This window comes from Nyctibius grandis, chromosome 1 (genome assembly GCF_013368605.1).
Source record: "Nyctibius grandis isolate bNycGra1 chromosome 1, bNycGra1.pri, whole genome shotgun sequence".
NCBI lineage: Eukaryota > Metazoa > Chordata > Aves > Nyctibiiformes > Nyctibiidae > Nyctibius > Nyctibius grandis.
Window position 1 is genome coordinate 86,828,889 of NC_090658.1, and position 27,396 is coordinate 86,856,284.

The following is a 27,396-nucleotide window of genomic DNA, read 5'->3' on the forward strand; positions in this document are numbered from 1 at the left end:
TCTATGGGTAAAGATCAGGGGGAAGGTCGGCAGGGCGGACATTACGGTGGGAGTCTGTTATAGACCACCCAATGAGGATGAGCAGGCGGATGAGGCGTTTTACAAGCGGCTGTCAGAAGCCGCCCGGTCGCCGGCCCTTGTACTCGTGGGCGACTTCAACTTGCCGGATGTCTGTTGGAAATACAACACGGCAGAGAGGAAGCAATCTAGGAGATTCCTAGAATGTGTGGAGGACAACTTCCTCATGCAAGTGGTAAATGAGCCCACTAGAGGAGGGGGTCTGCTTGACCTATTGTTTGTGAACAGAGAAGGACTAGTGGGAGATGTGAGGGTCGGTGGCCGTCTTGGGAGTAGCAACCACGAAATGTTAGAGTTTTCGATAGTGGGGGAAGTAAGGTGGGGCAAGAGTAGAACTCCTGCCTTAGATTTCCGGCGGGCTGACTTTAGCCTGTTTAAGAGGCTGGTGGACCGAGTCCCTTGGCAATCGGTCCTGAAGGGCAAAGGAATCCAGGAAGGCTGGACATGCTTCAAAAGGGAATTGCTAAATATTCAGGAGTAGGCTGTCCCAGTCTGTAGGAAGACAAGCCGTCCGGGAAAAAGACCGGCCTGGTTAAACAGAGAACTTAGGCTAGAACTTAAGGAAAAAAAGAGAACCTACTTGATCTGGAAGAAGGGTCAGGTAACTTGGGAGGTCTATAGGGACGTGGCCAGGTCGTGTAGGGAGAAGATTAGAAGGGACAAAGCTCAATTAGAGCTTGATTTGGCTGCTACGGTCAAAGATAACAAAAAAAGCTTTTACAAATACATCAACAGCAAAAGGAGGGTCAAGGAGAGCCTCCACCACTTGCTGAATGAGGAGGGTAGTGTAGTGTCAGGGGATAAGGAAAAGGCAGAGGTGCTCAATGCCTTCTTTGCCTCGGTCTTTAATGTCAAGACCGGTTGTCCTCAGGAGACTCGGCCCCAAGAGCCTGAAGTTAGGGACGGGGGGCTGTGTGAACCTCCCATAATCCAGGAGGAGACAGTTAGTGACCTGCTGTGCCAGTTGGACACCCACAAGGCTATGGGCCCGGATGGGATTCACCCCAGAGTAATGAAGGAACTGGCAAATGAACTTGCCAAACCACTCTCTATTATCTACCGGCAGTCCTGGTTAACTGGAGAAGTTCCAGCTGACTGGAAATTAGCAAATGTAACGCCCATCTACAAGAAGGGCCAGAAGGATGATCCAGGGAACTATAAGCCTGTCAGCCTGACCTCGGTGCCAGGCAAGGTGATGGAACAGATCATCCTGAGTGCCATTACATGGCACATGCAGGACAATCGGGGCATCGGGGCCAGCCAACATGGATTCATGAAAGGCAGGTCCTGCTTGACCAACCTGGTCTCCTTCTATGACCAAGTGACCCGCTTAGTAGATGAGGGCAGGGCTGTGGATGTAGTCTATCTAGACTTCAGTAAGGCATTCGACACTGTCTCCCACAACATCCTCCTAGACAAACTGGCTGCCCGGGGCTTGGATGGGTGGACTCTTCAATGGGTTAAAAACTGGCTGGATGGCCGAGCCCAGAGAGTGGTGGTGAATGGGGCAAAGTCCAACTGGCGGCCGGTCATTAGCGGTGTTCCCCAGGGCTCAGTTCTGGGGCCGGTGCTGTTCAATATCTTTATAGATGATCTAGACGTAGGAATTGAGTGCACCCTCAGCAAATTTGCAGATGACACCAAGCTGGGTGGGAATGTCGATCTGCTGGAGGGTAGGAAGACCCTTCAGAGGGATTTGGACAGGTTAGATAGATGGGCCGAGACCAACGGCATGAGATTCAACAAGAACAAGTGACGTGTCTTACCCTTTGGCCACAACAACCCCATGCAGCTCTACAGGCTGGGGAAAGAGTGGTTAGAAAGCGGCCCAGTGGAAAGAGACCTGGGGGTGCTGATCGACAGCTGGCTAAACATGAGCCAGCAGTGTGCCCAGGTGGCCAAGAAGGCCAATGGCATCCTGGCCTCTTTTAGGAATAGTGTAGCCAGCGGGTCTAGGGAAGTGATTGTCCCTTTGTACTCGGCACTGGTGAGGCCACATCTTGAGTACTGTGTTCAGTTCTGGGCCCCGCACTTCAAGAAAGGTGTTGAGGTGTTGGAGCGAGTCCAGAGGAGGGCGACCAAGCTGGTGAAGGGTCCGGAGGGTCTGACCTACGAGGAATGGCTGAGGGAGCTGGGGTTGTTTAGCCTGGAGAAGAGGAGGCTCCGAGGTGACCTTATTGCAGTCTACAAGTACCTGAAGGGAGGTTGTAGTGAAGTGGGAGTTGGCCTCTTCCCCCGGGCAACTAGCGATAGGACAAGAGGGCACAGCCTCAAGCTTTGCCAGGGGAGGTTCAGGTTGGACATTAGGAAGAATTTCTTTTCAGAAAGGGTTATTAGACATTGGAAGGGGCTGCCGAGGGAGGTGGTGGAGTCACCATCTCTGGATGTGTTTAAGAAAAGACTGGACATGGCACTTAGTGCCATGGTCTAGTTGACATGGTGGTGTCAGGGCAATGGTTGGACTCGATGATCCCTGACGTCTCTTCCAACCTGGTTGATTCTGTGATTCTGTGATTCTGTGTGATTTTCCAGCGCTTTAGTTGTACTAACACAACTCGTTGTGGGACCACGATCCAGGTTAACAATAAAAACAGACTACCCAAGTCAATTTGTTTTATAACTTAAGCTTTACCATGTAATAACTTTTCCTTGAAAGCAATTTGTCATGTCTAAAATATTGTATGTGTTTACCCCCTTTTTTAGCTGTGAAGTTGTATAAAGTTCTTCCTTTGAAAAATCAGCTGGGAGCAATTGCCATCTTTATTAATATCTTATTTATATGATAATTTCCTCATATAAAGCCCCACATTTTGCGCTGGACAGTGCTTTCCTGTACTGCTGCCTTGGGAAAGAACTCCAGTCTAAATTCCAGTAAATAGCTGAAGCAAGGTACAAAAAGCAGGGGAGCTGACAAGTTGTGTGTAACATTGCTTTGGTATCTCCCTTCTGACTTCAGTCTTTGATAATGTGTTTGCCAGGGGACATCCATCAAAGAACTTTATTTGTTCTGATAATACAGATGGGAATTATGAAGCAGAAAGGACAATCACATCTGCTCAGTGCTGTCTCTATGTTGGCACGTTCTTACAGCAGAGAGAGTCCTCTGTCATCTGCTTCCTACACTCCGGTCCAGGAGGAATACAGTTTTCCAGCCTCAGTATTTAGAGACCCTCTTCTACCTCAGTGCCAGCTGAGTAGCCAGACCTTGGTTAAAGGTTTTTCTGAGAATGTGCTTTGGGTATCTTCTGTGTTTAGTAACTAAGAGAGGACTTAGCAGTAATTGGCACATTTATGCTATTCTGACAGAAGCAGTGGACAGAGGAGGTCAGAGGACATCTGCTACCTAATTTGTGGTCTTTTCCTGTCAGAGGCTCTACAGGAGGAAAGAACTCAGGAATGTTGCATGAGTAAAATGAAAAAGCAACTATTTTCCAGTATAATCAAAAGATCAGGAGCGGGTTTTCCTCTCTGCTGCATTTTGAATTGCTCTAAGAAAAAAAATGGCCTGGGACTAAATGTAAGTAAGCTAGGGCCTCTAAAATACGTACATGAGTTTCCTACATAGCCAGTTCAGACCTCAAAGACCCACAAAGGCCACCCAGCCAACTGGATGAAAGGTACTTATACAGAGAACAAAGATAACTTAGGAGGGCTTTTTTCAGCTGGCATGTAACATATGAATGATGTTAAAGGATGTAAGACTAGATCCTTATTGAACACTAACACTAGTGACAATGTAAAAAAAAAAATCCCAATTTCTCCTGGATTTCTGTGTTTATCTGGGGCCTTATCACTTGTTTAATCCTATGCCTTTCCTCTTAAGAAAGCAGTGATCAAATAAATAATATAAAATATAAATACGACTGAATATCAAAGTGTTGAAATAAAGAATGGTCAATTCAGAAAAGAAATATATTACAGCAAGTGCTGAATTATCTTTCCTTATATTTAGTTTTCTGTTTCATTTTCTACAACAGAAACTGAAATATGACTTTAATATTAGTAGTTCTGAGGCATCTCAGGAATGACGTCTTAAGTCCTATGCCATAGTCTGGGAAACAGGTTGTTCTTTTGTTCCACTGGGTTTTATTTGTCTAATGGCTTCATGATTGACAGTGACAACATACTTTAATTCACCTATTTACAGCCTTTTTGTATAAACTGAAATATGAGATGGTTAAGAGAAGTTGTTTTCATACATTCTAGATTCCTTAACTGGAAAAGGGTTTGACATAAGTCCAGATAATAACAATATTCTTCATGTCACCACAAAGTGGTGAATGTTTTTCAAAAGATCATGCAGAAGATTGATGACATTTGTCCTAAGTTTTTGGTACTAACAGACAAGTAGAAAATAGTAAGATGATAATGGAACTACAAAGTAGTATGTGTTATCTGGTCAGACAAGGACTTGTACTACAATTGCATTCATCTGAGCAAATTAAAAAAATGCTTTCTTAAATGAAGAAATTGAATGCCACTTCTTTCAACTGCTTTTGTTGAAGTGCAATTCTGAATTGTGATGCAAAGTTATTGATAAAGAGGCTTAATTTCCTAGAGGCCAGCTTGCGTTCTCATTGGGAAATATCTTGAAATTAGAACAGAAATTAGTGATGAGACATCTCAAACAGAAATACTAAGGTGGTTTTGGCCATTGAATCTTAAACATAGGGTCCAGTCTGTCACAAATTTTGTAAGAATTAAATAATTCAGCAAAAGAAAGGAAGTTATGCTTTGGGTTTGATTCAGTGGGCTAAATATAGGCAACTTGTACCATTTGAGATACATTAGGATATCTGAGTCAGCTATAGGACTGGCACATAATAGATGTATGGAAGACCAGAGTTGTTCTGGACTATCAGCAGAGGACAAGTAGTATACCAGGATACATCAGTAGAAGGAAAATAGTGCTACAGACACATTTGCTAGGCAAACGAATGAAGATCCTTATTTTTGGCGCAAATAATTCAGAAAAATGAAAATGTAGAGATTGCCAAGACACCTGAACTTCTGAGGAAGAAAAAAGTTACAAAGAAAATGCAAATAGTGACAGGTACTCAGTGACCAAATTCAGAAAAGGAGTAACATAAAGACACCCTGTTTATGTAGATGTTTTACATGTGTGGTATTTGATATCTGAATAACATCAGGAATCTTCAATGTCTTTGGAGTCTCTAGTGACTGAATCAGATTTAAGTCTTTTGTTGGAAGCTCAGTTATATCCTTCATTTGATAGCAAAGCTGCTGAGGTGTATAAAGAAATACCTCAGTGATTTAGGCAAACAGAATGCCATCTTTCTTAAAAAGGTGCTAAAAATTATTTGGGAAAGTTCTTAAACTACCCACCAAATGTTGTAAATATAATTTCAGTATTTTATTGCTGCAGGGCATGGATCTGAGTTACTAATGAATGATTTAGATTTTTTTCAGTAATCAATTTATGTAAACAGGATTGGCCCCAGTACTGACCCTTGCAGTACACTACTAGTTACTGGCCTCCAACTAGACTTTGTTTCAGTGGCCACCACCCTCTGGGCCCAGCTGTTTAGCCAGTTTTCAGTCTGCCTCACTGTCTCTTCATCCAGTGTATACAACAACAGCTTGTCTATGAAGATCTTATGGGAGACAGTGTCAAAGGCCTTACTGAAGTCCAGGTAGACAATATCCACTGCTCTCCCCTCATCTAACAAGCCAGTCGTTTCATCATAGAAGTTTATAAAGTTGGTCAAGCATGACTTCCCCTTGGTGAGTCAATGCTGACTACTCCTGATAACTTCCTTGTCTTTCATGTGCCTGGAAATGGTTTCCAGGATTAGCTCTTCCATTACCTTCCCAGGGGTCAAGGTGAGGCTGACTGGCCTGTAGTTCCCTCCATCCTCCTTCTTGAAGACAGGAGTAACATTTGCTTTCCTCCAGCCTCCAGGCACTTCTCCCAGTTGCCTTGATCGATCAAAGATTATCAACAATGGCCTTATAGTGACATTTGCCAGCTGCCTCAGCACTCATGGATACATCCCATCGCAACCGCTGGACTTAGGTGTCCAGTTTTCTTAGATATTCCCTGACCTGATTCTGTTGGTCCTGAGGGAACTGGAAGATGAAGTTGCTAAGCAAACGCATATGCTGTCATATCTGAGAAGTCGTGGCATCTTTAAGGTCCCTTCCAACCCAAACCATTCTATGATTCTGTGACCTGATCCTCTTCCACTAAGGGAACATCTTCCTTACTCCAGATTTTTCCCCGGGTAAAAAAACCCACAAACAAACAAAAAAACCCAAACCAGCTTCAGTTAGTTATCTGTATATAAAATACATGTAGAATACTTGTGAAATTTAACATTTTAATTCTTGTTGCAGTCTTAATAATTAAGTCAAATAGCTTATGAATAGTTAAAATAAGATTAAATTATTTGTCTAGCCTGCTGTAGCAGGCAGGTAAGCAGCATAACATTCCATACTGCTGTAGAGTTTTGCCATAAAATTGAAAAATCCTTTAATGTGCATCATTGCAATATTGGAATACAGTCAAAGTGAAATGCATCATGCATAGAAAATGAGCTCAGGTGTTTGTCGTCCATGTGCTTCAGTTCCATTAGCACTATCCGAGGAGTGCTGGAACCAGAACATCACTTTCCCACACTGCACTTCAGTCATTACTGTTGAGATAGCACTTCCATGGTCGAATGTGTCTTGCTCAACCTGCAGAGGGTGTTCAAACCAGACAGAGAAAGTATTGCTGGAGCCATTGGAGGTAAACTTTGTCAGCTTTTGAGCAAGGACAACCCCTAAGTGCTTCAGTTCAATTTTGATGCTGTATTGAGTTTTGCCACAGCTTAATCCATACAATCCCAGTCCTGCTCTTAAACAACCATTTTGTCTACACCAAAATGAGTACTGTCATACAACCCTCTATACCTCAACTGATTACTGTGATATATAGATGACGGAAATCAATGGCATTGCTGAGGTACAAGTCCTTTTCTTTTTGTCAGCGGAAACTCTAACTTTATTTGCAGCCGTGTACCACAGGTATATGTTGTGAGTTTCCTCAAGGGTAAGACTACCTAGGTAATTCTGGCGTTGAAGACTCCATGCCGTGAAATGTTCCCAGTTCTGCCCTTTAGTTACCTGTGAAATTCCCCCTGCCCTGTCCCACCTTAACCATCTATGTAATTTAGATTCCTCGTGGCTCTTTCTGCAACTTTTGCAAGCCTCTCTCTTTGTTGTTTGTTATATTTAGCAATTGCTTATGTCATGTTCAGTGATTTCTCCTGATCTGTTCAGCTCGCTTAACCTCAGGGCAGGGCCATTTGTCTGTGTCTCTTAATGGAGGGATTCACAGGAAAGGGCTCTGAGAAGAACTATATCAGAATGTATCTTGTATATCGATCCCATGTTGGCCACCAGTGGCTTAGATCAGCGATAGACAAATTTTTTGCTCCGTGGACCTTTAACATCCAAGAAAACATTTCATAGATTACTAAACACTGTTCTCATGATTTAATGGAAAACACTGCGGAAACAAACAAACGAACAAAAAACTGCTCTAGGAATTGAATGGACTACTTACAAGATCTTCATGTTAGGAATTGCAGATAGATATGAAATCACCATAAAATATACAATTGAAAAAGCCTGCTCTGTATAGTTATAAGTGATTGCACAGGATGTATCAGGTAGGTCTATGTTGATTTCATTCTGGCCAACATTTTTAATTACAGCTATAAAAGATACAGCATGCATTCCTGTACACTTATAAAATCTGTGGATGTTAGGAAGCTGGGAGAACCTGAAAGCATGCTGAAGAATAAGATCACAACTCTGAGTGACTTAGGTTATTTGGAAAATGTAACAGTGAAGATGAGTTCAGAGTTCCAGATAAGAAATTAGAAATGAAACCCCAAGTGAGTATCTGAGTAGGTGAAAACACTACAGAGAAAAATATTTAAATATAAACTAAGTGTAAGTAAGTTGCTTATGTACTGCTGTTGTAAAAGGTGAGTCAGAACATGCTAATGATGGAGACAACTGCAAAGATATGGGAGATAATTCCTGTTTATTCAGCTTTCCTCAGTGTTGTGACTGGATCAAAGTACTCCATAAAGTTTTGCTACCACATTTAATGAAAGTTCTAAAGTAGAAATTTCTGAAGGAAGCAACAAAAACATATCTGTCCATTCTCTACTAGGTCTAGATATTTTTACTTCTCTTCAGACCTGATAAAGAAATATAGTGCCCCAAAGTTTATTTTTTTCCCACTGTATCAGTCTAAAAAGAGATTATCTCTCCATACAAACTTTGCCTCTTTTACCTCTTTACCATCCTAGTGAAATGAGGATTATAATAAGGACATTGACAATGCTTCCATTCTCCTTATAGAAAACAAAGGATAATTGACTTAATCTGCAGAATGAAGATAGGGTATGTATTAGGATTAACATTCTAAATGAGGATAGAGAAGACTACTCAGGTGATGTCCTGGTAAAACATATTCGTATCACTATCAGCACATGTCCAAGTATGTCTGCATGTGTGTCGGTACCTAAACTGTTCTTAAAAAATCTCTCTCTTTGTATATAGGAGATATAGATAAGATTGTATTTTACTGAAAGGAAATGCATAAAATATCTCTAAAAGTTTTCTTCAGCCATATGCTTATATGATTGGATTTTCTGGCTTTTGCTAGGATTGTCCTTAGAGAATCTATCCCATTCTAATTTAATTTCACAATAAAGACATTTTAAAGTAACACTTTAGGTCAGTATCTGTAAGGTAATAAATGTTTAATTGAACTCTTTGGACATTCAACAAGTGGATTTTCTATGACCTGTTCAAATTTATCTTGTTTACTTTTGACCTGATTTAATTTACAAAACATTTCTTTCAAATCTAGCATATAGACTAAGCTTTCTCTTACATATTAAAAATAATGTCACCGTGCACTGCTGTCAGATTTATGGTTTAGTGCCACCCTAGCTGACATAGAATAATTTAGTACGCACAAGAATGTGAATAGGAAACCAAAGGAAGAGCTTGTTTTCTTTAATTATTGAATTGATATAAATTGTAATTAACATAATGCTTGGAATGTAATTACGCTACCATACAATAATTTATTTTGTGTTTATGTACCGTGTCCAATTTACTTGTGTTAACCCCTAACCTGCACATTATGACTTGGCATTATGCATTTGTAATAGCAGATGTTAATTTTATTTTTGTAATTACCTAAATATGAGAATTAGGGTAATTATTTGTCCAACTTTATTAATAACATACAGTTTCAAAACATTGCTGAAGAAAAAATGTATCAATTTACAAACATTTCCTATAGTAAATGTATCTGTCTTCAGATTTCTTTTAATTAACTGCAACCTGCTGTTTGAAAAAAACAGTGGAAACAAACTGAAATTAGAAGTAAACAGGAATTCCAGCAGAGCTATTTCATGCAAAGAATACTAGAAATATGGAATAAATTGCCGAAAGCACTGATGCGATGAGTATAAATGGATTCATGGAGGAGAAGGGAGGAATTAAAGCTGCAGTGACAATACAGTAGGGTGAGAAGGAAGTAAATTCAGAGAGCTTGCGAGCTTGGGTCAAGCAACCTGACCTACTTAAGTGATTCCTTATTGATGCGTTTCCCTCACCAATCCTATATGTAGATTCACAGCTTTACCATCAAAATCATTTGTTAACACAACAAAAGCTCAGACAGGATCAAATTCAAGGTCCAAAAGTTCAAGCTAGGGAAGAGATCTTTCATTCTGGAGGCAGACGGTACAGTAGTTGTTGGGTGATTGGTGATTTGTTTACTCTATGTGCTGACCTAGCATTCTCAGTGGCATGCTTGGAGATTTAGTAATGGAAATAATTCAGTTACACAGTAAAACAAGGATGCCACAGGTCATGGCCATTAGTGGCCTACTAAGCTTTTATTTGACACCACCTCGTAGAGGAAAATCTTTTTGCTGATGGTGGCAAAAAATAACATTTTATCCACCACATTTCTTTAATTTGGAGACCTTGCTTTTCAGAGGGAGTAGGCTAATAATTAAGAAAAAAAAATGTTAACTAAGTAATTTTAAAAATATTTGAGGCTTGTTTGAGATTTCATGATATCATCTAAGTATCTCCAGTAAGTAAATATTGCTTTCAGAGAATAGTTCATACACCAATTGGCAAATGCATCAACTGAGTAACACTGGAATGATTATAGCGTCTCCCTCATTTCTTCTATGTGGAATAGAAAAACGCTGTGAGTTGGAGAAGGGGTAGGAAAAGCTGCAAGACTGACTGCTTTCAAAGCATTCCTTAATGACTTGGATGAGGGAATAGAGTGCACTGTCAGCAAGTTTGCTGATGACACAAAACTGGGAGGAGTGGCTGACGCACCGGAAGGCTGCGCAGCCATTCAGAGAGACCTAGACAGGCTGGAGAGTTGGGAGGGGAGAAATTTAATGAAATACAACAAGGGCAAGTGTAGAGTCCTGCATCTGGGCAAGAACAACCCCAGGTATGAGTACAAGTTGGGGACAGACCTGTTGGAGAGCAGCATAGGGGAAAGGGACCTGGGGGTCCTAGTGGACAACAGGATGACCATGAGCCAGCAGTGTGCCCTTGTGGCCAAGAAGGCCAATGGCATCCTGGGGTGTATTAGAAAGGGTGTGGTCAGCAGGTCGAGAGAGGTTCTCCTCCCCCTCTACTCTGCCCTGGTGAGGCCGCATCTGGAATATTGTGTCCAGTTCTGGGTCCCTCAGTTCAAGAAGGACAGGGAACTGCTAGAGAGAGTCCAGCGCAGAGCCACGAAGATGATGAAGGGAGTGGAACATCTCCCTTATGAGGAGAGGCTGAGGGAGCTGGGTCTCTTTAGCTTGGAGAAGAGGAGACTGAGGGGTGACCTCATTAATGTTTATAAATATGTAAAGGGCAAGTGTCATGAGGATGGAGCCAGGCTCTTCTCAGTGACATCCCTTGACAGGACAAGGGGCAATGGGTGCAAGCTGGAACACAGGAGGTTCCACTTAAATATGAGGAAAAACTTCTTTACGGTGAGGGTGACTGAACACTGGAACAGGCTGCCCAGAGAGGTTGTGGAGTCTCCTTCTCTGGAGACATTCAAAACCCACCTGGACGCGTTCCTGTGTGTTATGGTCTAGGCAATCCTGCTCCGTCAGGGGGATTGGACTAGATAATCTTTCGAGGTCCCTTCCAATCCCTAACATTCTGTGATTCTGTGATTCTGTGATTCTGTGAAAGGTTATCAGAAAGTTGAAAAAGTTGTGTAAATAAGTATATTTTGAAAGTTTATTTGCATTTTAATGGATGAACATGAGAGATCAATTCAAGTAACTGTTTTCCTTGATACATTCAGTTTTTACAATGAATCACTACTCAAAAGATGTGTATGTGTTTATATATATATAATCATAGCTGGTTTTTGAAGACTTCAGGAGCTAGACTGATTTGAAACATTTCTTTAATGATAAAAAAATCCTCATTGGCCAAATGGGAACTAATTTTGTTCTATGTTTTTTTTATTCATGGAAACCAATTTGGATAACTTTTTTTTTTGTATGTGTTTGCAGCTAAGAATATTTTATAAAAGTAGCTTTCTAAATTTTTAGTGGAAATTAACCTACTAGCATTTTTCTGAGTTCCAACTACAGTCCAGAGTGAGTAACATTTCTGTTCTCTTGACATTTGGCTAAAAATGTCATTTTTTTTAGCATTTTTCTTCATGTGAGAAATAAGCATTTTTCTTCATGTGAGAAAGAGATACCAAGAGTAGAACCTTACAGGAAAAAGTCCTATTTTATCATCTTTATGTAAAACATCTGCAGGAGTCTAAGTTGATAGTTATGTGTTAGCGTCTGGTTTAACATTGCCTATGTGAGGAAACTGTTTATTCATTAGCTGTAACTCTCCTTAAATATAAAAATATTTTAAAAGAAATAAATATGTATATACTAAGTTTAGGGTTTGTTTTTTTTTTTAAATAATTTTAAAGGTACAGGTCAAACTTATGGTACAGGCAGAACTTTGGATGTAGAATTTCTTGGTTTACAAACCTCGGCTTACTCCTCCAGGCTCACACTAACTCTTACCATGACTTAATGAGTTATTGCATGAAGTTGATAGTTTAGTCAAACTAGGTTAGGCCTTTACTGTATTAGATGTTTTGTCTCGTAGGAAGATTTCAGTGCTTTATAACTCACAGTAGATGATTGTAATACAAGTTGAGTGACATATATGCCTGTGTGACTTTTAAATTGCTTGAAAAGATGAGCTATTGATAGATAGCTATTAAAAGTCACTGTAAACAGCTTAGATTGTCAAACTAGGGAACTCTTTAGTGAAAAGAGTAGAGCAAAAATTCCCTAATGATTGTACTATATCAAGAAAAATGATTTGGAACCAGTATGAGACTGCAGCAATGCTTTCCACCTTGGGATTTCATTGCAAGGCTCATATTTTTCAGTGCATTGTCACAAACCCTTAACTCATGGCATCAAGAGCTTTTATGAGAATCTACTTGTCATCTTGGCAGAAGAATGCTTGGAAATGCAAATTAAATGTGCTATTAAAATTGAAGAACTGGAAGACAAGGGGAAAACATGTAAAATTTTCTGTAAACTTCATGATTGTTAAACCAGTCTATGAGTTTTTAAAACAAGAGTCATGCTTTTTTGAATGCCTGTGGCTGCCAATATACAGAATTGTGTTTCAGTCCACGTTTTCGTATTCCAGGTTTGTCAGTGAAATCAAAATATCACCTGTGTTTCTGACAGAAGGCTTCCCATTACCCATTACTTCTTTTCTCAGTTTAGTTTTAATTAAGAGGATCTTCCATAAAGCCAGAATTTTAGATTTGTCCATGACACAGCGCTGTCTGTCAATTTGTTTCCTCTTCTTCCATCATTAGTCAAGTCTGAATTTGAATAAGTACACAGGCAGAAAAATATTGTTGAAGGAATAACATTGTTTGCTAACTTGACCACTCAACAGCTAGGAAGTTTAGAAATATTTGTGCTTCTGCATTTCTAATTTCTCTCTTTCTTGTCTATAATGCAATCTTTAATTATGTGATTGTACTGTGTTTTTTTTTTTCTTCATTAATATTTGCATTATTCATCACACAGAATCACAGAATCAGAGGATGGCTAAGGGTTGGAAGGGACCTCTGGAGATCATCTAGTCCAACCCCCCGCCAAAGCAGGTTCACCTAGAGCATGTTGCACAGGCTTGCGTCCAGGTGGGTTTTGAATATCTCCAGAGAAGGAGACTCCACAACTTCCCTGGGCAGCCTGTTCCAGTGCTCTGCCACCCTCAAAGTAAAGAAGTTCCTCCTCATATTTACATGGAACTTCCCATGTTTCAGCTTGTGCCCATTGCCCCTTGTCCTCTCACTAGGCACCACTGAGAAGAGTCTGGTCCCCCCCTCTTGACACCCACCCCTAAGGTATTTGCAAGTGTTGATAAGATCCCCTCTCAGTCTTCTCTTCTCCAAGCTGAACAGACCCAGCTCTCTCAGCCTCTCCTCATAAGAGAGGTGCTCTAGTCCTTTGGTCATCTTTCTAGCCCTTCGCTGTACTCTCTCCAGTAATTCCTTATATTTCCTGAACTGTGGGGCCCAGAACTGCACACAGTACTCCAGATGTAGCCTCACCAGGGCCGTGTAGAGGGGCAGGATAACCTCCCTTGACCTGTTGGGCACACTCTTCCTAATGCACCCTGGGATACCATTGGTCTTCCTGGCCTCAAGGGCACATTGCTGGCTCATGGTGAACTTGTTGTCCACCAGAACACCCAGGTCCTTCTCTGCAGAGCTGCTCTCCAGTACATCAGCCCCCAACCTGTACCGGTGCGTGGAGTTATTCGTCCCAAGGTGGAGGACTCTACACTTGCCTTTGTTGAACTTCATGAGGTTCCTCTCCGCCCAGCTCTCCAGCCTGTCCAGGTCTCGCTGAATGACAGCACAGCCTTCTGGTGTATCGGCCACTCCTCCCAGTTTTGTGTCATCAGCAAATTTGCTGAGTGTACACTCTGTTCCTTCATCCAGGTCATTGAAGAATAAGTTAAACAGGACCGGGCCCAGTACTGACCCCTGGGGAACATCACTAGCCACAGGCCTCCAACTAGACTGAGCACCGCTGATCACCACCCTCTAGGCTCTGTCGTTCAGCCAGTTCTCGGCCCACCTCACTGTGCACTCATCTAACCCACACTTCTTGAGCTTTCCTATGAGGATGTTATGGGAGATAGTGTCAAAAGCCTTGCTGAAGTCAAGGTAGATAACATCCACTACTCTCCCCTCATCACCCCAGCCAGTCATGTCATCATAGAAGGCTATCAGATTAGTCAAGCATGATTTCCCCTTGGTGAATCCATGTTGACTACTTCTGATGACCTTCTCCACATGCTTAGAGATGGCATCCAGAATGAGCTGCTCCATCACCTTTCCAGGGATGGAGGTGAGGCTGACTGGTCTGTAGTTGCCTGGGTCCTCCTTCTTACCCTTTTTAAAGACTGGAGTGACATTGGCCTTCCTCCAGTCCTTAGGAACCTCTTCTGTGCTCCATGACCTTTCGAAGATGATAGAGAGTGGCTGAGCAATAACATCTGCCAGTTCCCTCAACACTCGTGGCTGCATCCCATCGGGGCCCATAGATTTGTGGGTGTCCATTTTGTGTAAATGATCTCTAACTTGATCTTCCTCAACCAATGGAAAGTCTTCCTTTCTCCAGACTTTCTCTTGTACCTCCAGGGTCTGGGATTCTTGAGGGCTGGCCTTAGTAGTAAAGACTGTGGCAAAGAAGGCATTCAGTAACTCTGCCTTCTCTGCATCCTACGTCACCAGGGCACCCTCCTCATTCAGCAGCGGGCCCACATTTTCCCTAGTCTTCCTTTTGCTGCTGATGTACTTGAAGAAGCCCTTCTTGTTGTTTTTGATGTCTCTTGCAAGATTTAATTCCAAGCAGGCCTTGGCCTTCCTTGTCGCCTCCCTGCATACTCTGACAACCTTCCGACATTCCTCCCAAGTAGCCTGTCCCTTTTTCCACATTCTGTAGACTTCCTTCTTCCATTTGAGTTTTGTCAGAAGCTCTTTGCTCATCCATGCAGGTCTCCTGCCCCCTTTGCTTGATTTCTTACTCATAGGGATGCACCAGTCTTGAGCTTGGAGGAAACGATGTTTAAATATTGACCAGCTCTCATGGACCCCCCTGCCCTCTAGAGCCCTAACCCATGGGATACCCCCAAGAAGGTCCTTGAAGAGGCCAAAGTCAGCTCTCCTGAAGTCCAGGGTTGTGGTCCTACTTATTGCCCTGCTGCTTCCACACAGAATCCTGAACTCTACCATCTTGTGGTCGCTACAACCCAGGCTACCCCCAACTTTCACATCTCCAACCAGACCTTCGTTATTTGTTAACACAAGGTCTAGCAGAGACACTAGATGGACCTTCTCAGACTGAGGCTTTATAGTTTAGGAAGCTATTGAAGTTTAGAAACATGAAGTGGATGTACCACATGAGCTCAGAAAAGAAAGACAAAAGGAAAAAAATGCATTTTTTTCAATGAAGCCTGTGATTCTAAAGTTGATCTCATCAAAAGCGTTGTAGATATGTGTTGTAGAAATAATGAGCAAAGTTGGGAAGTAAAACTTCACAGCAGAAAAAATTATGATAATTTAAAAATTATTCAAAAAATCATAGCAAAATCTTTCAATTGGGAAAAAAAAGCCACAGCCAGAACTAGACTTTTCAAATTTTCAAAAGAACATTTCTTTGCAGATAGTAGGAGATTTAAGCCACTTTTTAAATCTCTTACTGTCCGAATCATGTGACGAGAGGGTCTTCTGACAAGTAATCGCGGTGATATCGTTTCCTTATGAAAATAAAACACAAAACTTAATTGATCAGGAGTGTGATACCACATGTGAAGACTAGGGTCAAAACCATTTGGAGGAAGATCCTGGTCTGTAAGCTTCTGCTTATATTGTTTATATGAAGTAGAACACAGTTTGCAGGAGGGATTTCAAATGCCTTTCACACCATCTGTTCCTAAATAATCCATGGTCTTTTAAGGATTTTGTAAATTTGTTTTTAGCTTTGCCAAATTACCCATATTACAAAAAGCTCACATATTTTTCCCAATTTGTGGGTGACTTGCTTCGAGAATAACAGAAGGCTCATCCACACCCATTCATCTCTCCTCGAGTTTGTAACTGCAAATTGTCTGCAACTCCAAATTTGCTATGAAGTGTAAGATCTAAAGCTTTTGAAAGTACAGATATGTTTGTTTGTAAGAGAGACTATGCATTTTTTCCTATTCTCTATCAGCATGCCCATGACTGATATAAGTAAATATTGGCCCAAGTCAGTAAGAACTTTGACTTCCATGTTTCATATTAAATGTCAAGTGTGCTTTGAGACAGAAACAACATCAAACAGGTGGCAGAAAAGGGAGAATCTAAATGTGTATACACATCACAAGGGATGTGGTACATTTTCCATCTAATCTATTTAGTTTCGCACATATCCCCAATGCCAAAGCACAGCATGATCCATAGGTTTGCACATTGCTCAAGATGTATGATCAGATCTCAGAAAACAGCAAATGCTATCAATAAAACACGAAGCAAAGTTAATTACAGGCTTCCATTCAGAGTCACCCTGCTGCTCATGGCCCATTATAATGAATCTTTCCTAGCATGTAGGAGAGATTGACAGAGATTTTATAAACTTTCCGTTCTCCAAGTTTTCCCTGTGTAATAAGTGCCTGCTGTACACTAGGAAAGTGATTAAATATGAATTTAATGTAGAATAAGGAATTAATGTTTAAAAGACTAATGAGACACTATTTTTACTGCTTAGAGTACTGTGACTAACAATGAGTCAGATGAATGCCTCTGTCATTTTAATTAATCATTGGATGAGCTTCTTTTTTTTTCCCTTAAACTCTAATATTTTTTAAGTTACTTTAAACTTTTCAGGAATGTACTTTTTGAGTTACGAGATCAACAATTTCTTTTTCAAATGTCCTAGTGGAATAAACATGTATTACATGTTTGTCTGAACTTGTGGGAGTCTGAAAGTAAAGTCATTTTACCTTGCCAATTCCTTTTAGGTCTGTGTTTGTATGTCACTGTCACATCTAGGGTGCGTATGTTTACAAGCCTACAAGTTATCTATTTCTGCTATTTAGTAGTTTACAGACGTAAATATCTGAAAACTTTTTCTGCTACTGCAGTCTTTCTCTGGTCAAGTGTAGCAGAAAGTGCTAGTTACCTTTCTTTCCATTTTCATAATCCATTGATTCAACTAGAAATAATGTTAACTAATATTTCAGCACACACTCTTGCAAATTGTCTTAATCTGGCATGTTAAATGCATGAGTGTATGTGCATTTTCTGATGGGTTTGATAACCTCACTTAATGAGTTTTCTAACAGTTCACTGCTATATTGAGACCAGGATGGTGAATGTCTGTTCAAATTGTTACTGTTTGCACAAGGTTCTATAGGTAGGTCAGCGTCTTGGGAAAATTATCGCTTGTTTCTTTGCTTTCCTTTGTTCCTATTATAATTTTGTTTCACTTCACCAAAATGCTTTAGCCCTTTACTAATGAAAAGTGTGTTGTTTTGCCTGTGTTAAACTATGTTAGTGAAATCAATTGTTATAATTTCAAGTATTTGAACAGTTTTTCAAGTGATATTGGCTTATTGTCCATAGTACTAGTGCTGATACATGATTTAATATGCCTCAGTGAATTTAACAACTTCTTGCATCTTTACTATTTGTATTTCTTAATTGTACATATTTGAAAAATAAAAAGGATACATTTCATAAAGGAAGTTGATACAGTAAGGGTAAAACCATCAGTCAAATTTATTGTGAAGCTAGCCAGTGCTGCAGCTTTGACTTTTTCTGGACTGAAGTGGTAAGTCTAGACTTAAAAGTGTAATTCAGCCTCCTCCTGATGTAGGTGTACACAGAGAGAAATGATGGGTCTTCTCCCCACTGTCAGTCCTCTGTTACCCCTAACTACCTAATCAGTGTTGCTAAACAAGGGGAAGTAGGCCACTGCCTGTAAAATCATATAACTCAGTAATCAGTAGGGTTTTTATGTCCCTTTTTGTCTTTTGTTGACATAGATGGGAGTCTGTTGCAGCTGCTAGCTCAAAACCTGTTATTCTAGTTAAAATGGTGCCTTTGGTTTTGGTATTTCTGAGTAAATCTTCATTTTAAAAGGCTATCAATCATCATAATAGCAGGTAAGTTACCCCTACATGCTGTGGTGCTCTTGGAGATTTCATCTCTCCATATGACTTTGCCTTGTCCATTGTTTTGAGCTATACCTCAGTGACCTAAGTTCTTTCCTCTTTAAGTTAAGAGCAGAAGTGAAGATTTGGGAATAACATAATGACACAGCTGAGATTTGTCTCAGAAGAGCCTCTACTCCAGTAACTGACATAAAACAATATAGACTTCTAGAATAATTTGGAGAAATACATCTAATGAAATTAGTGTCTTCAACTTCTGATGTGACATTAACACAATTTGGTATCTAAGGAGAAAACAGTGAGTCATTTTCTCTTCTGGTATAAATCTACACATATACTTATTTGTATTTGTATCCATATGGATTGCAAGCACCATACCCCAGACCCAATGTATATGATAGCTATCTTGAAGAAGCCCAGCCTCTATATAAAAATTCTTCTAAATGAATGCTTTCATTAACTTTAATGTTACATTTCTTAAGAGATAACAAGAGAAAATTTGACATTTATAGTTTATAAGTAGAAAGACAATTGATATGTGTGGTGCTTGACAAACTTAAGATTAATAGAAATTCTGATTTCATAGCCACGTTAGAAAAAAATAATTCCATGTTTTTCTTTGCTGCATGGCATTTCAGAAGCCAGTTTGATTTAGAAGAGCAGTTTTCTGATGCCTTTAGAAATAGCTGTTAGGTAGCAAATACGGCACAGTAGACAGTATAAATTAGTTTTGTTTTAGAAAACTAGAAACTAGTTAGACCTCAAATAGTGTTGCTTATCACAAATTCTAGGAGGTTATATGTGAAACAATGTTGTATGCTTAAAGAAGTTAATACTTACTCACCTGTAGGCCTTTATTTTTTATTACCAAAGAGTGCAAATAAACCTGCTTGTTAGGGCAGAAATTTAAAGGTCAGTCCTCAGATGTCATAAATCATAGATCTAGGAAGAAATATATTAAGGAAGCTCAAAATACTGGGCCAGCATCAGCAACACAGCAGTATTGCTTTAATTCTGTAAAAAAGAACTGATTCCAGTTATTATTCTGTTCCTCGGGGAGTAATTTAATTCTAGTTCAGCTCTTAAGAAAAACCTAAGTTATAATTCTAGAGTTTTATACAGTTTTGATTCTTACTCTTATGGATCCATATTAATTTGAGTCCTTCTGCTGGTTAAACAGTGTGTTTCATTTCATTTTTGTCAAGAGATAAGTGGATGTTTCTTAATTTACTTTTAAATCAGTACAGATTAACTTTACTTGAATGCATATATAATTAATAAGTGCCTGTTTATGCAATTTCAGTATATGGGCTCATAGGACTGCATGAATTTTGAGAGGTCATTTAGCCTATGTTCAACAGGGATCCATATTTATGTCACTCCTAATATGTATTTCCATATGTTTCCAGTTTTGGAGATCGACGCTTTCCAGAGCAATCTAATTCAGTGCTCCACTACTTTTGCGAAAGATATGTTTTTTCTAATATCTAATATGAATCTTCCTCACTGCGATGCAGAAGTCTTATCCCTTGTTCTGTCTGCCGCAGGCATGAAGAACAACTCTCTTTAGGAAAAAAATATGTATTTATTCATTGTGTATATCATGAATATAATCTTGTAGTTGTCTCTTTTGCTTGCAGTCTTCTCTACCTCAGGCTAACTAACCTAGGCCATTCACTTGTTCCCGAGAGGGCTTCCTAATAGACATCCCATCATTCTTTTTTTCGTCTTGCTTTTTTGCAAGTGATAGGGACTTCCTTGAAGTATCATGCCCAGAATTAGAGACAAGGCTGCAACTGTGGCCTTACAAGGGCTAAACAAATCAGAATCTGTTTTACAGACTGTGAAGCAGACTAGTTAAGCTCAGCTCTGTTCTTGGGCTGATTCCATTTATCAGTGTTGTTTTATTCTCATTCTCTACAAAGGTTACCTTTTTCATTCCAATTCTGTCTAAGAAATGTACTTTGTATCTCCTTGTTCCCACTGAGAAAATTCTCACTTGTTATTCTCATTAATAGACTCTTCCTGATGGTGTCTAGTCACAGAACAACAACATGTAAAGGGCACAAATTAAAACACAGGAAGTTCTGGCTGAATATGAACCCTCTTTTTTTTTCATCTGTGAAGGTCACCAAATGCTGGAACAGGTTTCCCAGAGATGCTGTAGAGTCTCCATCCTTGGATATAGTTAAAACCCAACTGGACACAGCCCCAAGCAACCTGCTTCAGCTGACCTTGCTTTGAGCAGGGGAATTGGACTAGACAACCTCCAGAGGTCCCTTGCAACTATTCTGTGATTCTGTGAAAAGAATACCAAAGTACAGGTTATACATGTAGGACTGTCCTTAGCAGAATTAGAAGAAACAAAATTCTCAGTCGCTGAAATCTCTGAGACTTTTCAGTCATGGAGAGAGTGTAAAGTGTGTTGTTTTCCTTACTTTTCTAAATCTAAGATTTATAAATATCTAAGTATAAAGGTTAAAGAAAATCCTTATGAAATATTTATTGCGTTAACCAGTGTACAAAAATGATTAGCAAGCTCAAATATCTTTAATTAAATGGTGCGTATTTTTTATGTGAAGAAGGAAAGTTAAGTTTGAATTTGGAAGCATGCAGTCTTATCAGATACTCTGCTGAATGAGGAAAAAAGGCATGTTGGTTCTCAGTGCTTTAAAAACCAGTAGACAGTTCATCTTGCTAAGCATAAACCTTTTACTCTCTTTTAAATAGGCACTCAGAACATGTTTTTGTCTTTTGATGTATGACCCATATCTATTGTCCATCACATTAAATGACATAAAATACTCATTTATAAAGAAAAAGTAATCACTGACACACGAATTACTCCCTTGAATGTGATTCTTCATGTGAAATTATGCTTACTCCCATTTCATGAAAGATCATTATACACTTATTACAATACCCTGATAATGTGCTCTGTTCAGAACAAAGCCATGATTATAGTTGTGTGTGGTCATGTGTGACTGTGAGTTGTTAGGGTGAAGCTTAGAGAAAGACAAGCAAGAATTTTTTTTTCCTAATGTAGATCATTAAGGTTTCCACTCCTTCAAACTGGGAACTAATCACTGCACTTCCATCACTACTTTGATCAAGTTGGATTTGCTATGTTTTAGTTTCAAAAGTAGTTGCCTTATTTGGGTTGAAAACCAAATAAAACAGAATGAGATTTTCCACTGACCTTGAAAGACGTAGTTGTTGGACTGATTTCTAAAGTAGAATCTTATTTTTCGATGATGACATATTACGAATGGGATGTGACTTGTGTCTGATCACAGAAGAGAGTTTTGGAAAGCTCAGCCTAGGAATAGTAGTACTGCAGCTGTAAGTAGATATGTTATTTACAATAGTTTTACAGTTAAGTTTACTGTTTAGCTGGGAAGATCTAGAATTATTCAAATATTAAAAATAGTTACAAAATATTTTCTGATTTCTTTCCCCACTAATGTTTAAAATAGGAGGTTATTTTACCTTTTTTCTTTTTTTTTTGTGTTCCTCCTTGTTCCTCCTTTACTTAGTCACACTCAAATATTTTCAAAAGATCTGTTCTGTTGCCACTGTCGGAGGCAAAATACAGGGTTGGATGGACCATAGGTCTGACCCAGCATTTCTTATGTTCCATCTCCGTATTACCTCCTTGGTCAATCATTCTGTATATTCAAATCATCTCTTGTGTCCTGTTGCGTTTGTCAGTTTTGATGCCTGTAAATTTGATGCCTGCTCCCACTTACACTTCAGCTTATTTTTCCTAATAAGGAATTATTTTTTTGCAAAACTATTCACAGGTTTATCATTTACTCCTCATCTATATCTTCCACAAAAAGGATGCCTGCAGAGACATGTCAGCAAGTTCGCTGATGACACAAAACTGGGAGGAGTGGCTGACGCGCCGGAAGGCTGCGCAGCCATTCAGAGAGACCTGGACAGGCTGGAGAGTTGGGCGGGGAGAAATTTAATGAAATATAACAAGGGCAAGTGTAGAGTCCTGCATCTGGGCAAGAACAACCCCATGTACCAGTACAAGTTGGGGGCAGACCTGTTGGAGAGCAGCGTAGGGGAAAGGGACCTGGGGGTCCTAGTGGACAGCAGGATGACCATGAGCCAGCAGTGTGCCCTTGTGGCCAAGAAGACCAGTGGCATCCTGGGGTGTATTAGAAAGGGTGTGGTCAGCAGGTCGAGAGAGGTTCTCCTCCCCCTCTACTCTGCCCTGGTGAGGCCGCATCTGGAGTATTGTGTCCAGTTCTGGGTCCCTCAGTTCAAGAAGGACAGGGAACTGCTAGAGAGAGTCCAGCGCAGAGCCACGAAGATGATTAAGGGAGTGGAACATCTCCCTTATGAGGAGAGGCTGAGGGAGCTGGGTCTCTTTAGCTTGGAGGAGACTGAGGGGTGACCTCATTAATGTTTATAAATATGTAAAGGGCAAGTGTCAAGAGGATGGAGCCAGGCTCTTCTCAGTGACATCCCTTGACAGGACAAGGGGCAATGGGTGCAAGCTGGAGCACAGGAGGTTCCACTTAAATATGAGGAAAAACTTCTTTACGGTGAGGGTGACTGAACACTGGAACAGGCTGCCCAGAGAGGTTGTGGAGTCTCCTTCTCTGGAGACATTCAAAACCCGCCTGGACGCGTTCCGGTGTGATATGGTCTAGGCAATCCTGCCCCGGCAGGGATATTGGACTAGATGATCTTGCGAGGTCCCTTCTAATCCCTGACATTCTGTGATTCTGTGATTCTGTGAGACATATAGCAAGGTATATACCTGGGTGGAAAGGAACTATATTGCATTACCTATGCTCAATTATAGAATAGAAAGATCTGTCAAGGCATATGACTTGTCTCATAAACTGTAAGATCACATGATCCATTTTTTATGTGCTGGAGGACTACACATTTGTTTACTGCCATTAGTAATGGTTTTATTGAAACAAACAATGGAGTATTTTGGAATTTATTGTAGTTACCTGTGGGTGTTAGTGTTACATTTTTATTTCACAGATTTACAGTTACATCTCTACTTGATTTGAGTGACTGAAATACAAATGTCCCTTTTTCCAAAATGGGAAACTATGTTACGGTTTAATTTCTATATGTTTCAGTCAGTACCCCATACTGTCTTCTTCTAAGGCACTTCATTTGCCGATGGAAAGTTGATATGTATTTTCACTTACTAGAGGTATATCAAGAACTACAAATCCTTCTGATCTTTCTGAAACAGATGTTTTGAAATATGATGGCATTTCTCATCAAGATAATTTAGATTAAATGTTAAGAAGGAGATAGCTCAGTTAGAGTAGCTTTTCTGCTGGTTGCATGAAAGTTATATGATGAATTATTTTTAAAAATGTTACATTTATACTTTATATCTTTCTGCCTTCGGCATTGGTTGCAGTATAACATAAAGTAACAGAGTGTTTTTGTCTTCTTTTAGATGAATGCACACTTTATGCCATAGAACATTAAACTGGATTACATTTTCTTTTGCAGAACTATCCGCCATCACAGAATCACAGAATCAACTAGGTTGGAAGAGACCTCTGGGATCATCGAATCCAACCTTTGACCCAACACCACTGTGTCAACTAGACCATGGCACTAGGTGCCACACCTAGTCTTTTCTTAAACACCTCCAGGGATGGTGACTCCACCACCTGCCTGGGTAGTCCATTCCAATGCCTAATTCCAATGCCATTGCAATGACAACAAATGAAAATGCAATGATAGAAATGGGAAACTTCCCACTTTTAGTGATAACTTTTTAAAAGGAATAACTTTTGAGAAACTTAATTTCCTATTGATAGGCTGCTTCTGAGCTGCTTGAAAATCAAATTCCTTAATTTTATCTTTAGAGAGCACACCAAACCCAAGGTTTATGCTGAGGTATGGTGTTATTAAACAGATCAATGTACTGGAATTGTACTTCTATGGACACTGAATCCAAAACTTAAAATATGAAGCTCAGCTAAATTAGTAACCAGGAACAAATTGACTACATCTAGCTGTTTGTTTAGCTTCTGATTTATCTTAGCTGCAAGTGGTTTTGTTTTTCTTTCAAGAGTGATAGAGCATGGATAAATTACTCTTAGATTAAACAATCTCTCTTTTAAAGCAGCTTTTGAAGTGGTGGCTGAAACCATTTTTTCTTATTGCAGCTCAACTTGTTTTTATAGAATTTGCAAATTGTTGGGATTGAAGGCAGAGATAGTTCTTCCAATAGAGGTGGGATTGGTAAATCAATATGTACTAACACTAACCGAAGCTGGCAGTGGCGATGATGACTGTCTATGACATCAGTCTTTATTCCATTGACATCTGCATAGGGTTTCCAAAGCTCATTTATGATGCCATGGTTTTCCTCCAGTCCAGTTCTTTTGTTTTATGAAAAGCTGGAACTCAGCTTGTAACCTCTGGATGATTTCCTCATAACTGATCTCTATCGTTCCTCCTTTGCTCCAAGGCAGAATGTGCCTTTAGTGCCTCTTTTGGCTGTATGTATGGTAGATTTAGGTAAAAAAGGCTCTCCCCTTTCTTCCTTTCATAGGAAATCACTCCTGCTTCTTTAAGCCCTTTGCTTTTCACCATTTTCAGTCTTCATCAAACCTTTTAATTTCTTTTCATTTCGAGGGATGTCAAAACAATTATCAGTTAGATATTCTGATTCAGCTTTCTATCTTGCTGTGTTTTATACATAAACGTCTAATGCACACACATTTTTTCCTTACTACTAGATTCCCCGTTGATTAATTACTTTCATTTCTTCATTCTATTTTATCCTGTTTTACTAAAATAAAATTGTTTTAAACAATTACATAGCTGCAGTACTTTGCAGTTATGCTTGACCGTGCAGTTCTCTTTTACTCTGTTTGGAGAAGTCTGTTTTTCATAACACTAATGTTTTTCAAGCTAAACAAATAATTGATGGTGTCTTCTTATTGGCTGGCACAATTAATTTGGGTGAACTCCCCACAAATCAATATATCCCTCTTTTGTATTGCAAACAAGTGGGTTGTTCTTCTCTGGCTATTGATATTCTCCTGCTCTCAGGGGTTTCAGTGCTCAGTATTTTCAAACTATTTGCCAATAATAAAGACAAAGAAGTACAGTACATTGCAGCACTTTAGCTGGTGTAGGAACTTACTGAGACATATATGAAATGTAATAAGGAAAAACATGGAAGCGTATGATTCACTGTTACCCTGTCCCACAGTACTAACTTAAGAGACTTCATTTCTCTATTTTAATGCTAAATGGAGCCATTTGGTAAAACAGCTGAGGTAAGCAGAGATCATATACTCGGGGGTTTATCTACATTAAATATGTGAAATTATCCACTCTCATTTATCACAACACAGCTGAGTTTTCTCTAGCACAAGCCAGGTAATTTAATTTCTTCACTGAGCTCATTGAGAAAGTATTATTAAAAATAAAGTTTTTTTTCTTAAAACGTAAAAGAAAAAATGTAGATTAAGAATTATTTTAGACTGAAGAAAATAGGCAGGGGTGAGGCACTAAAAGCCATGGAAAATAAAATGCTGTACATGTAAAGAAGCAAATACCTTCTGTTTGATTCCATACCCTAGACAGTGAAGCACTTATCCTTGGTATGAGAGAATTAACTTCAAATCACTCTAGGACTCTAAGCTCTGCTAAAAGGTACTATGGAGTGGACTTCTGTTAAGTTTACTTTATGAATTATTGAAATATTTATTCATGGAGTGGTATAGGACAGATTCTTCAAGATCATTAATAGGCCACCCTTCCAAACTTGGGAGATTGTTGCCATCAGGCACTTCCCAAGGGCCTGTGGGAAACCAAATGCTCCCTTGGGCATCTTTATGAATGATCACAGAGAACCCATTATAAAAATATGTGTTCTTGTGTGTGTGTGTTTGTGTAATAAATATTAAAGAGAGAAAAACTAGAAGATATCATATGCATGGAGTTCCAGGCTTGTAAGAAAGAAAAAAAGAATATGCAGCATTGTGAAATCTCATAATATGAAAATTCTTTAACCTCAAATCTCTAAAAAACTGATCAAAGACTTGCACTTCTAAAGGAGAGAAGAGAGGATAATAACATTAACCACTTCCCTTCAGATCTTCTGCCAGAAACCCTTGCATTTGTTATCTTACTGAACCCAGTTACTTTTCCAATTAGTCTTCTATTATCATGCTTCCTCACCGTGAGCCCCTATGCTTGCTGCCATATGTTATAAGCCAAGACCTACAAAACTAGCTGAAATTCTCTACCTGCTTATTTAATCTAGATTTCTTTGTTGTAGTAGTTCTCATCAGTCTCTGTGTAGCTTTGCTGCTTTGATGATTCACTTTTTGTTGTAGCTTTGAGAACAGCTGCAGTAATCAAAAACGGAAGAAGAGTAGTAGGGTTTTTGTTGCTTCCAGTTTATGAAAATTGCAGCTGATACTGTAATTTTGTCAACTGAGAGAATTAGACATCTGAAGTATTTCTAGAAGGATTAATACTCAAGCAAGTACAACTTGTGAAGTTACTGAACTGAAGTAATTTTTGGAAATTACATTTTAGTAACTGAAGAAAGTGGAAGATGAAATAAAAATTTATCATTTTCAGGTAAAATGGTAGGTTGGTTATTGTTATTAGAGCACTAGAACACCATACAACTCTGTTTAGAAATGTGTAGCCTATGAATGGATCATATTCTGCTAATTGTGAAAAAATTTTTCCTGTAAAAATAATTTTAATCAGACACAAGATTTCTTTATACTTGCTTTTCAGTCTTGCAAAGGCATTCAAAGAAGTAGCTGAAAAAGCATATGCCTTTAAAACAGTAAAAGTGCCTTTTGATGTAGAGAAAGTGAATCTGAATAGTTTTTAACTGTCCTTCCTGACATTTTTCACAGTACATTGGAAATAATCTCTTTCCTGTTATAATATCTCTTTATACTTAGCCTATAAAATAGATGAAATTTGTTGCAGTGGGATGCTTTTCATTTCTTTGCTGCCAGACTTCATGTGACAATTCTTCGTCTGCTTCCTCTAGTG